Below are 14,220 nucleotides of genomic sequence, written 5' to 3'. Positions count from 1 at the left end.
AGCCTCGTCTCGCTCGCCCGCAAAAGGGTAGGTTGCGACAGTTGGCGACTCCACTGGGGACTGTTTTTGTGAGTTAGGCCTATTTTAGGAAAGTGTGGAATTGTGAAACTTCGTGTGTGCATTTTTTTTGAACTGTGTAAATATAATAAATGTTGTCTTTTCCCCATTTTTACACTGCATTCTAAGCACCCACGGGTTTGAGTAAAAATGGGCCCTATACCCGGGTTCATGGAAATCTAAGGAGTGGAGGTGAATCTATGGTCATGCTAGATCTCCGACTTGCTTGATAATAGTGAAACCTTGTCTAGAGCTTTCTCTCTTTATAATGTGTTGTCACTGGTATTCCATACCGCCACAATATTATTATATTGAGTGATGATACCTCTAGAGAACAACCATGTGAGATATGGATCGTGGGGAGTAGTTATTAGAGACCCCTAGATATTCTCCTATAGGTCCCCAAATAGGGGCATGGAACAAACACGCTCTGTGCCATTTGTTCTCATGCATTCTTTTGCGAATAGCACATAAATTATAGTTTTGCTGTATAGCTAGTGATATTTTGTCTCTTTAGAGTAACGCGTCACTTTTTAATGCATACGTTGGGGCGTCGCAATGCCTAGAACGTAGTATTAAAAAGATGGACCTTTTTCGGTCTCGTATATGTAAATTACCACTTGTTTTTCTTTTCGTTTCATGCATGCGCATCGCATCATTCATATCAGAGCTTTGATTCACCCCTTTTTTAGGTAAATGAAGGGGACAAATCAAAATGGGAAAAGATTCTATCAAGTCAAGATTAAGCGCCTAGATGTTACCAGCCTTAAGGAGTTGGGACGGTTGATGGGACCCCTCCAAAGGAAACCCTTCCGCAAAGTGTACGGAAAGATTTTAGATTTGACCACAGCGGAGGTATTTACGGAAGCCGTTGTATCCCTCACCCAATACTATGACCAGCCGTTGAGATGCTTCACGTTTGGGGACTTCCAAATAGTATCGGCTGTTGAAGAATTTGAGGAGATATTAGGATGCCCTCTTGGGGGAAGAAAACCTTATCTTTTCTCCGGGTTTCTTCCCTCCTTGAGCAAGATTGCAGCTGTGGTCGGAGATTCGGCGAGAGAGTTGGATCATATGAAGCAAACTCGAAACAACGTAGTGGGCCTACCATGAAAATACTTGGAAGGCAAGGCAAGGGATATGGTGAGTCAAGAAAAGTAGGTCCCGTTTGCGGATATACTAGCTTTGCTAATCTTTGGGGTTGTCTTCTTTCCAAACGTGGACGGTTTGGTGGACCTAGCCGCAATTGATGCTTTCCTTGCATATCACCATAGCAAGGAGAGCCCGGTGGTAGCTATCTTGGCGGACTTATTTGACACATTTGACCGAAGGTGTGAGAAGAACAGCACATGGATTGTCTGCTGCTTACCCGCTCTTTGTGTGTGGTTGGTTTCGCACCTATTCCAACAAGACATAAGGCACCCGTGTCCGCTTCAAAGTTATCGCTCGTGCGTCGAAAAAAGAAGAGTAGATTGGGACCAATACTTGGCTGGGATAGGAGGCAGCACAATCAACTGGTTTCCTCGATGGAAGGAAGGAAAGGAGGGAGTTCTCTTCTCATGTGGGGACTACCCAAACGTTCTGTTGATAGGGACGAGGGGTTGTATTAACTATAATCTCGCACTTGCCATAAGACAGTTAGGGTACCCCATGAGGGGAGCACCGACGGAAGAGAGCCTCTCGCCTTTCCTTGTGAGAGATTTCGGCGCGCAAAGTCTCAGGATTGTACAAAGAGTCCACAAGGCGTGGAAAAGCCCGTTAAGGAAAGATAAAGAACTTTGGGGCATCCGTAATGGCATAATCGGTGGTTATCATGAATGGCTAAGAGTTCATACACGAGGGTTAGATTGGCTCTGCAAGTTGAAAATTATCAACGAGGAGAACTTCGAAGCTCTGGAAGAGGATGAAGAAATCCAAGCTCTAAAATCAGAGCTAGGAAAGGCAAGACTCGCCAAAGAAAAATTTAAGTTAGCCGCTACAAACATCCAGAAAGAGTGTGCCGAGTTACGAGAGGAAAATGCGGCTACCACAAGAGCCCTTTAACAAGAAACCAAGAGGGCTCGCAAGGAAGAACATGGCCGAGATAAATTCCGAGGAGCTTTATGGGGCAGCAACAATGAGCTCAAGCTCCAGAGAGAGGAAAGAGACCAGTCACGAGTACATGGCATGGTCTTAAAGGAAGAGTTAGCTGCTTGCTCAAGATCCAAGAGGAGTTTGGCCCAACACTTAGAAGCCACGGAGCAAAGCATGCTAGCTATAATAGGGCAGTACAAAGAAGAGTTAAACCAGTCTTTGACCCATGAACAAAAACTAGTAGAGGACTTCGCACAAGCATACGCCGAGAAGGAAACAAGAGGGAGGGTGATTGATGCATTGCATCAAGAAGCGACCATGTGGATGGATAGGTTCGCCTTGACCTTAAATGGAAGTCAAGACCTCCCGCGACTACTAGCCAAAGCAAAGGCCATCGCTGAAGTGTGTTCAGCCCCAGAGGAAATTCACGGGCTAATCAATTACTGTCAACACATGATAGTTTTGATGGCCCATATAATTAGAAACCGTTAGGTTCTGTTGTAACACTTTTGTATGATCTTGGCTAGATAAAAGCTTTGTTCCTTTTTATAAAAAGAGACGTTCTGAAACTCATCACGTTGTCTAAAAAAGGCCTTGAGGTGGATCCAAGTGCTCTGATCATTCATTAGCATATTCATGTTTTGGTGGCATACTCACCACTGTTTGTTTCTTTAGGGAACTCACCATAACTAAAAAAGCGCAAAGGCACCCCTATAACACTCGATCCAGAAGTAAGATGGATAACGAAGAGGGATTGCAAGAACAGATGAAGGCCGACCTATCGGCCTTAAAAGATCAAATGGCTTCTATCACGGAGGCCATGCTAAAGCTTCAAAAAACTATAGAAGATAATGCTACGGCGGCCGCTTCCAATACAGTTAGGGAAGCGGAACCGGTGCTACAGCCCGCAATAAACTTGGGCCGAGACAGAAACACGACGGGTTTCAATCGGAGGTATAGTCCTCAAGCCTACCCTTATGGTTTGCCTCCGGACTTCACTCACCGTACCGCTCCAGATGGTTTGAGCCAAGCCCCTACCTTTGAGGGGCAGCTCCCTCCTCATGCCGACTATCCTCTACAAGAAGATGATGAAGGAGATGCCCATTTAGGCCCTCTACTTCCCCTCAAGGATCCAGCCCCCCATGAGTTGCCCCAACCAAACATAGTCCGCCACGTCCCGTCTCCATCCGCACCCGTTAATGAACTCCTTCCCATTGCAAAAGACAAGGGAAAAATTGATCTACTTGAAGAGAGGCTGAGAGCGGTAGAAGGCCTCGGTAACTATCCATTCTCGGATTTTGCGGATCTGTGTCTGGTACCTAACATCATCATCCCTCCCAAGTTTAAAGTACCAGATTTTGATAAATACAAAGGGACGACGTGTCCAAAAGGTCATCTTCGGATGTACTATCGAAGGATGGGGGCATATTCTATGGACGAAAAGCTGTTAATGCACTTCTTTCAAGACAGCTTAGCTAGAGTTGCAGTGGCGTGGTACACCGATTTGGAAGCTTCTCAGATTCGGTCATGGAAAGACTTGGCAACTGCCTTCATTAGGCAGTGCCAATACAACACGGATATGGCTCCTGATCGGAACCAACTTCAGAGCATGACCAAGCGGGAACATGAGTCCATTAAAGAATATGCTCAAAGGTGGAAAGACCTAGCAGCCTAAGTCGTCCCGCCCATGACTGAAAGGGAGATGATCACGATTATGGTAGATACGTTGCCTACGTTTTACTACGAGAAGCTGATAGGATATATGCCGGCTAACTTTGCAGACCTCGTCTTCGCTGGAGAAAGAATCGAGTCCGGACTGAGAAAAGGAAAGTTTGAATATGCCTCCAACGTTGCCCCCAACAACAATAGAAGAGCCCTAGTGGTGGGCACACGGAAAAAGGAAGGAGATACCCACGCGGTCACCACCGCCCCAACATGGATGAAAGCACCCCAAAATGCCCAACACAACCACCCGAACTTTTTGATCCGAGCCGAAAGTTCCCTCCCAACTCAAGTTGAAGGGCCTCCCGCAACGGAAAAAACGCATGCCCAACACACAGCTCCAGCCACTCCCCGGCCAGCCAATAATACAACTCCTGGCGTGAGCTATAACAATGCATGACACCCCCCGAAAGACCAATTCTCTCCTGTTCCCATGGCGTATTCCAAGTTGTGGCCCTCATTATTGAAAAATCATTTGGTGGTGGCCATACCCGGGAAGGTCTTCCAGCCACCATACCCCAAGTGGTACAATTCAAATGCCACATGCGCATACCATAGTGGAGCCCCCGAATACAATGTTGACTCTTGCCTGCCGTTCAAGTATAAGGTGCAACACCTAATAAATGTCGGCTGGCTATCATTCCAAGAGGAGGGCCCCAACGTTAAAACCAATCCACTAGCCAGTCATGGAGTGGCTAGCGTAAACGCCATCGAAAAGGATAGGCCGTCAGGGTCAAAGAGATTAAAAAATATGGCTACGACTAGACGATTCATCTACTAGTCGCTGCAGGTAGCATGCATGGTCTCTCGTGGTGGAGGCGAAAGTGACGAATGTCTGTTTCATCTCGGGGAATCACACGACATGGAAACTTTCCCCGTGGTAGAAGAGTTACTTCAAGGGCTCATGGACTGGGGGCAGTTCGAAGTGTCCGAGGGAGATAGGGAAGAATCGCAGATTTGCATTCAGTCGGCAGAAAGGAAGATTCCCCCAACCCCCAAAACCCTAGTAATATGTTTCACTAGGAATGTGACCGGCTCCAGCTCCAAGTACCCCCCGACAGCGCCCAAACCGACACCATTTTCTTATCAAAGCAATAAAGTCGTTCCATGGAAGTATACCCCTCCCGCTTTTGGAGAAAGGACTGCAACCGAGGTTGACTCCTTGTCAGCCAAGGTGACCAACATTACCGGTCTTAGTGGCGTAACCCGCAGTGGTCGGGTGTTCGCTCCCCCTCACTCGGCAGAATTGCCCTCCAAGGGGAAAGCACCCATGATCCAAGAGCCTGCAGACACAATCACCCCCTCAAAAGAAGTGGATCCCCCGGTGGTAAAAGGAGCTGAAAAGAAAGAAGGTCTTCAAGGAAAGGCGGTGACCTTGGAAGAGGCTCATGAGTTCCTTTGTCTCATCCAACAAAGTGAGTTTAAGGTGGTTGAGAAACTGAATAAAACTCTGGCAAGGATCTCTTTGCTCGAACTGCTCATAAACTCCGAGCCTCATCGTGCACTATTGGTAAAGGTCTTCAACGAAGCCCACGTAGCACACGACATCTCAGTTGAGGGTTTTGAAGGCATTGCTAATCATATAACTACCAATAACTATATCGCGTTCGCGGAAGAAGAGATTCCCATCGAGGGGAGAGGGCACAACAAAGCTCTACATGTGTCAGTCAGATGCATGGACCATGTCATCGCTGAGGTGCTCATCGACAATGGTTCAAGTTTAAATGTGATGCCAAAGACCACCTTGGAGAAACTTCCTTTTAATGCGTCACATCTAAAGCCAAGTTCGATGGTAGTACGAGCCTTTGATGGTAGTCGGCGGGAGGTGATGGGGGAAATCGACATCCCCATTCAGATAGGCCCCCACACTTGCAATGTGGTTTTTCAAGTGATGGACATAAATCCCGCCTACAACTGCCTTTTGGGGAGACCCTGGATTCACGCGCTAGGAGTGGTCCCTTCGACCCTTCACCAGAAATTGAAATTCGCGGTTGGTGGACTCTTGATGATAGTGTCAGGCGAAGAAGATATGTTGGTGAGCTGCCCCTCCTCCGCACCATATGTAGAAGCAGCGAAAGAATCACTGGAAACAGCTTTCCAATCCTTCGAGGTGGTGAGTTGTGCCTCTGTGGAAACGAGTCCGTTGCTACCTTGTCTCTCTAATGCGGCCCTAATGGTGGCACGGGTGATGCTCAAGCACGGTTATGAGCCTAGAATGGGTCTGAGCAAGGACAACCACGGGAATGCCGATGTGGTCGACATTAGGGGGAACCCGTACAAATATGGGTTAGGGTATGAACCCGGGAAACCGGGAAGAAGGAATGCGCCGTCAAGACTCTGGGCAGATAGGGCATGGCCCGACCATGTTAGCCAGTGTTTCACAAGTGCTGGGATAATGGTCGAGGAAGAGGTGGCGGAAATAGGAGAGGAATCTACACAAGATCCGCCAAGTTTAGTGCGACCATGCCGTCCCAATTCCCAAGTGGGGAACTAGCGCGTGATGAGCCAGTCGGAAGTCTATACCGCTGATTCAATGTAATTAGAGGCTATAGATTCCTTTCTCTTTTGTTTTGTGAAACCTACCTTATTAAATAACAAAGAGATCTTGTTTCATCTGTTCTTGCGATTCCACCTTTTCTCATATCATTTTGCATGTTTTTTTTTTGTCTTGATTGGTATAGATGTGAGGGTCGATTCTTTGAGGATCCTAACAACGAGGGTTCGATAATCGATTTTGACCGAGAAGTAAGTCAAACAATAAACGAAGAAGGGGAAGAGGACGTCCTTTCACCAGAGTTGGAGAGGTTGATCGCTCAGGAAGAACGCGAAATGAAGCCTCACCAAGAGAAAACCGAACTGATAAACTTAGAGACCGGGGAGGGAAAGAAAGAAGTGAAAGTAGGAACCGGTATGACCGCACCTATCCGCCAAGGTTTGATAACCCTTTTTGAAGAATATCAAGACATCTTTGCGTGGTCGTACCAAGACATGCCAGGGCTGGATCTCGACATTATACAACATAAGTTGCCTTTGAATCCTGGGTCTTCCCCGGTTAAGCAAAAACTACGAAGGATGAGACCCGAAATGTCTTTGAAAATTAAAGAAGAAGTGAGAAAGCAGTTTGATGCAGGTTTCTTGGCTGTAGCTCGATACCTGGAGTGGGTAGCCAACATTGTCCCGGTCCCAAAAAAGGTCGGCAAAGTGCGAATGTGCGTAGACTATCGGGACTTAAACCGAGCCAGTCCTAAAGACAATTTTCCCTTACCACACATTGATATACTGGTAGATAATACAGCCAAGTTCGCCCTTTTCTCCTTCATGGATGGTTTCTCAGGGTATAATCAGATAAAGATGGCACCCGAAGACGTGGAGAAGAGTACTTTCGTCACCATACGGGGAACATTCTGCTACAAAGTGATGGCCTTCGGGTTGAAAAATGCTGGGGCAACCTATCAGCGTGCTATAGTAGCGTTGTTCCACGACATGATGCATAAAGAGATAGAAGTCTATGTAGATGACATGATTGCCAAATCTCGGACCGAGGACGAAAACCTCGTGAATCTGTGTAAGCTGTTTGGAAGGCTGTGGAAATACCAACTGAAACTAAACCCCGCCAAGTACACCTTCGGGGTGAAATCGGGGAGGTTATTTGGATTTATCGTGAGCCAGAAAGGGATCGAGATAGATCCCGAGAAATTGAAGGCCATTCTTGAAATGCTAGAGCCACGCACAGAGAAGCAGGTTCGTGGTTTCCTGGGCAGGTTGAATTACATCGCGAGATTTATCTCACAACTCACCCCTACCTGCGAGCCCATCTTCAAACTATTGCGTAAAAACCAGGCGGTCCTGTGGAACAGCGACTGCCAAGAGGCCTTCGAAAAAATCAAACAGAGCCTCGCGAATCCCCCGGTGCTCATGCCTCCTGTAACAGGAAGACCTATTTTCCTGTACATAACTGTGTTAGACAAGTCTATGGGGTGTGTGTTGGGTCAGCATGACGACTCTGGGAAAAAGGAACAAGCTATTTACTATTTAAGCAAGAAGTTTACCACCTGTGAGATGAATTACTCAATGTTGGAAAGGACATGTTGTGCCTTGGTATGGGCGTCACATCATCTTAGGCAGTACATGCTCAGTCATACCACGTGGCTTATTTCCAAAATGGATCCCGTGAAGTACATCTTTGAGAAGCCGGCCCTCATGGGACGAATCGCTAGGTGGCAGGTACTGCTATCTGAATTCGATATTGTGTACGTCACCCAAAAGGCGATAAAGGGGAGCGCCTTGGCAGATTATTTGGCCCAACAACCCCTCCAAGATTACCGGCCGATGCACCCCGAGTTCCCGGATGAAGACATCATGGCCCTATTCGAGGAGAAGCGGACGCACGAGGATATAGACAAATGGATTGTTTGTTTTGATGGGGCATCTAATGCTTTGGGCCATGGAGTAGGGGCAGCCCTTGTATCCCGAGATGATCAATGTATTCCTTTCACGGCTAGGCCAGGTTTCGATTGTACCAACAATATGGCCGAATATGAAGCATGCGCCCTTGGGATTCAAGCGGCCATTGATTTTGACGTAAAGCTACTCAAAGTGTATGAAGACTCGGCGTTGGTAATACGCCAGTTGAGAGGAGAATGGGAAACTAGGGATCCAAAGTTGATACTCTATCAAACTCATATCTTGAAGTTAGCCGAATTCTTTGACGACATTTCTTTCCACCACATACCTCGGGAAGAGAACCAAATGGCCGATGCATTGACCACCTTGGAATCCATGTTTCAACTTGCCCCACACGGGGATCTACCGTACATTGAATTCAGATCTCGGAGCAAGCCGGCACATTGTTGTGCGATAGAGGAAGAGCGAGATGGGAAACCGTGGTATTTCGACATTAAGCAATATGTCGAGAACAAAGAATATCCACCAGGGATTTCCGACAATGACAAAAGAACGTTAAGGAGATTGGCTACTAGTTTCTTTGTGAGCGGTACCATCCTGTACAAACGGAACCTCGACATGACCCTCCTGCGATGCGTAGATGCCAAAGAGGCGAACTACATGATTGAGGAAATCCATGGGGGTTCATTTGGGACACATGCCAATGGGCATGCTATGGCCAGGAAGATCCTTAGAGCAGGCTATTACTGGCTCACTATGGAAAGCGATTGCTGCACCCATGTAAGGAAATGCCATAAATGTCAAGCGTACACAAACAATGTCAATGTTCCGCCACATCCTCTGAATGTCATGTCTGCCCCTTGGCCTTTTTCCATGTGGGGGATAGATGTCATTGGGGCCATCGAACCCAAAGCTTCGAACGGTCATTGCTTCATTCTCATTGCGATAGATTATTTCACCAAATGGGTCGAAGCGGCTTCTTATACCAATGTCACGAGGAGTGTGGTGGTCAGATTCATAAAGAAGGAACTGATTTGTCGATACAGACTCCCTAAGAAGATCATTACTGACAATGGCACCAATCTGAATAACAAAATGATACAGGAAATGTGCAGGGATTTCAAGATCCAGCATCATAACTCCACCCCCTATTGGCCAAAGATGAACGAGGCCGTGGAGGCTGCAAATAAAAATATTAAGAAGATTATTCAGAAGATGACGATGTCATACAAAGATTGGCATGAGATGTTGCCTTTTTCCCTGCATGGATGTCAAACCTTGGTACGAACTTCTACTGGGGCAACACCGTATTCCTTGGTTTACGGGATGGAAGCGGTACTCCCATTTGAGGTAGAGGTCCCTTCCCAGAAGATACTAGTGGAATCAGGCCTAGAAGAATCAGAGTGGGCTCAAACACGCTACGACCAACTCAACCTTATTGAAGGTAAGCGTTTGACGACCATGAGCCATGGGCGCCTTTATCAACAAAGGATAAAGAACGCGTTCGACAAAAAGGTACGCCTGCGCAAGTTCAATCAGGGGGACCTTGTCCTGAAAAAGATATCCCATGCTGTTAAAGATAATCGAGGGAAATGGGCCCCGAATTACGAAGGACCTTTCGTTGTGAAAAAGGCTTTTTCTGGGGGGGCTCTGGTGCTCACCAATATGGATGGCGAGGAGCTACCATCGCCCGTGAACTCCGATGTCGTTAAGCGATATTACGCTTGAAATCTGGGGCAATGGAGGAAACCGCTACATGTTGTTTTTATTTTTGTGTTTCTGTCTTTTTTGGTTTCCTCCAGGGATTCCTGTCTGCTGTAATTGTCTCGTCACAATTCTTTAAAAAAAGAGAACTTGGGTCTGAGGCTTCAGTCCTCACTTTGGTTTTAAGCCATGTGCAGTTTGTAATAACCTGAGCCATTTCGCTCAGTTCATGGGGTGCCCCAAGCGCTTAATTAAAACTGAACCTAACCAGCTTTCACTAAGAAGATTATTGCATTTGAAAACATTCATGCATACGCATACGCATGCATATTTTGTGATAACAAGGGCAGAATCATCTTAGACAACGGTCAGAGGTCGAGACAAGGTCAAAGGCATAAACCAATCAAGGTAAGACGACGACACGGTTACGATTAGCCACGCCTTGTTGTTTCCTACTTTCAGGTACTTATGGACGGACGCAAGGAGAGGCTAGGGTCACGACTAATAGGTCGTCATCCTTTGCCTAGCCCGGGACGAACGGAAAGTGCCGCTGTAAAGCAGCCTAGTATCCATTGAAAATCTCTGGTAGTTATTACTGTGTCTTTAAAGTAAATATTAAATGCCTAATCTACCCTAAGGGGGGCATTATTTATTTCCTCCTAAAAAAAAGTACAGGTTAGCTCGCTTGGGCGAGCAACCCCTATACGAAAATGGTTAAAAAGGGGGAGGGGGAAGGTTTCTGCACTAAAAAAACTTCCCCCCTCACTCAAAAAACGCCAACACCATGGGAATTGAGGATTTTCACCCCTAGGCCACTATTTTTGCGCTTTTGCTTCCATTCTTAGTGTTGCTACTCACTCCATCAAGTAAGTATCCTATTCTTGAGCTTTCTAGCTTTCCATTGATGTATCTTGGTCTTCTTTTGGTGCTCTAAATTGTGTGAATATGCCCAAGTCTATGGGGCAATTTTGGCTTTGTTTCATGTTTGATTGGTGTGAGTTAGGGGGTTGTATGGGATGGCCCTAGGCCTATGTTGCATTTTGGAGTAATGGGGCATGCCACATTGCCCCCATTTGTTGGACCTTGTGGCCTCAATAACTTAAGAGGGATAGGCTTAGAATGCAGAAGAAGCAACAACAATCAATTTAATAATGTTCTTTAAACATGAATGGAAAAATTGATTGCAACAAAATAAATAAGATAAGGGAAGAGATAATGCAAACACAGTTTTATACTGGTTCGGCCACACCCTTGTGCCTACATCCAGTACTCAAGCAACCCACTTGAGTTTTCCACTATCTTTGTAAAAGCCTATTACAAAGTTTGAACCACACAAGGACAACCCATCCCTTGTGTTTAGATGCTTTACAACAAGAGACTCACAGTCTCTTAACCAATCTCATTGAATAAGAAGAATGGAAGAAGAATTCTCTCTTCAAGAGAAGAATATTACAATGAAGATCATGTAAGAATCCTTATAGATTTTGCAAGTGTTTGGTCAAGGATTTCTTTTGAGAGAGCATTTGACAATGAAGTTCTTTTGGAATCTCTCTCATTGTCTTTTGAGAGGATAAGACATTTTTGCCAAGCAAAACTCTCTCTTTAAAATTCGTGCCCAAGTCACCTATTTATAGGCCTTTGATGGCCATTCACAAATCTAATGAAAAGATGTGACTGTTGGCAGATTTTCTAAAAACTTTCCACTGGTAATCGATTACAATGTTTGTGTAATCGATTACACAGTTATAATTTGAAGGGTTATGACTTTTGAATTTGAATTTACAAGGTTCCGTTGCTGGTAATCGATTACAAACATATGGTAATCGATTACATGTTCAAAATTCAAATTCAAAACCCTTTTCAACAGCTATTTCTCAACCCTGTCTTCTGGTAATCGATTACCAGAGCCTTGCATGTCTTGAAAGCACTTTGTTTTAAGGCAAGGCTTGGTCTTTAGTGAATCTTGAAACAAGGCTTTGTTTGTTGAAGCAATCTTGAATTATTCTTGAAGCAAATGCTTATCATTTGAAGCAGCCTTGTTAGATTCTTCTTGGACATCATCAAAATCATGTATACCTACATTCACACCATTCTCTTGCTATTCACGCCAAAACATGCGCCCACCAAGTGCTCGGTGAAATACCTCAATGACATATGGGCATGGTTTTGTAAGCTTGGGATTGTGGGACTGTTTTATATGTATAGGGACAGCATGAAGGATTTAAAATGAGTGCCCGAATGCGATTCTAGGCCTAGGAACCCAAGCTTTTAATTTCAATACAAGGAAGCATGACTTACGCCTAGGAATCTAAGTTTTGGTTTTGAATGTAAAAAGGCATGAATATTAGGACATGTTTGAGAGGTTTTTTTTATTAGAATTTAAATTTGGCTGCCCCATGAGGAATACCTTGCACCTAGGTAACATGGAAAATACCTTTCAACGGTATGTATATATGTGAATATATATAGCATGGAAATGCCTTGCAAAGTGTGTGAATATATGGCATAAAAATACCTTGCAAAGTGTGAATGTATAGCAAATAATGCATTTCAAAAATCTGTATATGTAGGATAGGTAGCGTAAAAATGCCTTTCAAAATATGTATATTTGTGGATAAGTAGCATAAGGAGCCTTTCAAAAAATGTACCCATGTCAAAAATGGCACGAGAATGCTTCCCAAATGAATATATGATGTGGAATTGCCTTTCAAGTGTAGATAGATGACATGAAAGTTCCTTCTCAAATAAATGCAAGTGTGTGCATGACATGAGTTTGGCTCTCCAATGTGCATATATAAACAAATATGAAACAACAAAAATGTATATGTTAATAGAATACTCCAAATGTGCGTAGGTAGTTTGTGGTAGTAGAATACTTAGGATATGAACATGTGTAATTTTGACACAATACCTTGAGCATGCGTATGTGTATTCTTTTCAAAAAAAATATATATGTGGTAACTAGAATGTTTTGAATATCCTTGTATGTTGATATAAATAGTAGGATATTTTACGCATATGCACGTTCATAAATGTTTTACATTAAGGAAATGTGTGCACAAGTTTGTTCTAAATCGGAAAGATTAGCATGTCGTTTTTGCTTTAAAATAAGCGTTTTTTTGTAAACTAACTTTCCAAATGTTTGTCCTCGCAGGAAATGGCTCCGAGAAAGCTTTCCACAAAGAGATCTAGGAGGGACGCCGCGGCTGAGGGGATCAGTGCCGCTCTCGAGTTTGACAACCATCGTTTCAGGAGCGCTGAGCACCAGCAGCGTTTCGAGGCCATCAAAGGATGGTCGTTCCACCGAGAGAGACGCGTCCAGCTCAGGGACGATGAGTACGAAGATTTTCAGGAAGAGATAGCTCGCCGGCGTTGGACGTCGCTGGTCACTCCCATGGCTAAGTTTGACTCGGATATAGTTTTAGAGTTTTACACTAATGCTTGGCCCACGGAGGAGGGCGTGCGGGACATGCGGTCATGGGTAAGGGGCTAGTGGATTCCTTTTGATGCAGATGCCCTCAGCCAGTTCCAGGGTGACCCGCTAGTGTTAGAGGATGGCCAGGAGTGCGAGTTTAGTCAGAGAAAGAACTAGGCCGATGGATTTGACGAGGAGGCCATTGCCCGACGTTTCCCCTGAGTGTTCATTTAAAAGCTAAATGTTGACATCCTACCCTTCATTTTTGGTTACAAGGAAAATTACTTTTGGCATGGGTATATTGTTTCTCTAAGATATGGTGCTCTCGCGAATGATTTATTTTTCCTTGCTAAAGCATGTTCGCCTTTTTAGGTAAAAAAAAACCCCTCAAATTTTATCCGGAGCCCCATGAATTGCTTATCATTCATGCATCCTCCACCATCGAGTCTGGAGCCCCACGAATTGATTGCCTAGCGCTGTTCGTCTATCCTCCACCCTCAAATCTTATCCGGAGCCCCATGAATTGCTTATCATTCATGCATCCTCCACCATCAAGTCTGGAGCCCCACGAATTGATTGCCTAGCGCTGTTCGTCTATCCTCCACCCTTAAATCATATCCGGAGCCCCATGAATTTCTTATCATTCATGCATCCTCCACCATCGAGTCTGGAGCCCCACGAATTGATTGCCTAGCGCTGTTCGTCTATCCTCCACCCTCAAATCTTATCCGGAGCCCCATGAATTGCTTATCATTCATGCATCCTCCACCATCGAGTCTGGAGCCCCACGAATTGATTGCCTAGCGCTGTTCGTCTATCCTCCACCCTCAAATCTTATCCGGAGC

This window comes from Glycine soja, chromosome 1 (assembly GCF_004193775.1).
Source record: "Glycine soja cultivar W05 chromosome 1, ASM419377v2, whole genome shotgun sequence".
Classification (NCBI taxonomy): domain Eukaryota; kingdom Viridiplantae; phylum Streptophyta; class Magnoliopsida; order Fabales; family Fabaceae; genus Glycine; species Glycine soja.
This window is presented reverse-complemented; position numbering follows the sequence as displayed.